Source organism: Austrofundulus limnaeus, unplaced genomic scaffold (assembly GCF_001266775.1).
Source record: "Austrofundulus limnaeus strain Quisiro unplaced genomic scaffold, Austrofundulus_limnaeus-1.0 Scaffold141, whole genome shotgun sequence".
NCBI classification, from domain to species: domain Eukaryota; kingdom Metazoa; phylum Chordata; class Actinopteri; order Cyprinodontiformes; family Rivulidae; genus Austrofundulus; species Austrofundulus limnaeus.
The window spans coordinates 621,327-622,872 of NW_013952543.1; positions in this window are offsets into that span (position 1 = coordinate 621,327).

The window sequence follows — 1,546 nt, forward strand, 5'->3', positions numbered from 1 at the left end:
ATGATATGATATGATATGATATGATATGATATGATATGATATGATATGATATGATATGATATGATGTGATATGATATATGATTTGTGTTTAACAAAGGCATCTGTGAGTCAAGATCTAAAAGGTAATAGCACCCCCTTGAGGTAACACAGTATTTCTCACATCAGCAAATGAAAGTTCAACAAAATTGAAGTCGAGAAGTCCAGACAGTTTATTAAAATCTTTACATGGAGTTATTTCAGAAATATTACATTTACAACCTTAAGATATATTGAAATGATAAGACCGATAAAGCATTTAAATTAAAAATACATAAATCAGAATAAATAGGCTGAGCCATTACATCAAATCTTACTCATTTAGTCAGAGCTGAACCAACTTTATGGTCTCAGGCGTTTCTCTCTGCAGTAAAACACAAAACTCTAATTTGGTCCACAGAACGTTAGAAAGACTTGGGTAAAAACAGAGAAGAACAGCAGGACAGTCCCTGCGGTCTCCTTTCTGTTCCCCTAAACACTTTCAAGTATCTTCTGAAATGAGTTTAAAAAAAAGTCAAATACCTTCAGCTTCAATTTAAAGTGTACTCATTCCTTTTCTTTAGCTCTGTTTTTAACATACTTTATATTTGGCTTTCAGAGCATATTTACAGCCACAACAAATCAGCAATACTACATGGTCTATGCGCAAAGTGCACACATACACAGCTCTGAATGTCTTCTACGTAATCTAAGAGAATAGATTATAAAGGCACATGAAGCCAGATATTTGTACTGTGTATTTGTACACCAAAGCCAGCTATTAGTGAAGGATACTTCACTCTAAACATACATGAGGTTTCTAAAGAGCAGCACTTCCACTTCCTGTCAAGTCTTATGACAGAAACAGTGGATAATATTAAGAAAAACACTGAGATAATTTGGTCAAAATCATTTTGGCCACAATGCAAACGTTTCCTACCATCAGGTTTGCTGTCATACAATGTCATGCTTGTGTTACGAAGACAGAAAAATGCTTGAAAAGTTATCAGAGCTTTGTTATAATGTGAATATTCTACGTCACACAATGAGCCTCATGCAAGAACCGTTCGTACGAACAGATTTGTTCTTAAGTTGTGCGTATGAGTGATTTAGGAGAATTTGTGGCATTCACCTATTTTCTCATATTGTAAGATTTTTTTCAGATAAGAACAAAATTCACGAGAGGTCCAGGGGTCGGATTTATAAAACTGGCGTACGCACAATATGAGCCCAGAAAYKTRCGTACGCCACTTTTCACGCCAAGGTTGTGATTTATAAAATCCAAACTTGACGTGAAATATGCRGTGCCTCACGCCAGCTTTGACCCAGGCGTACGCTCATTTTGGAGACGGGAAGCTGCGACAGAGATGGTGAAGTGAGGAATTAGAGCCACACTGTGTAATGATCACTGTCAGATATTTAATGTACCTTCATAATCAGACTTAGATTTTTATTCAACTTTATCATCAGCTTTCTTAACAGTAATATTTATTCTTCTGCTGCTGAGCCATGAGGACCTTTGAAATAAAAA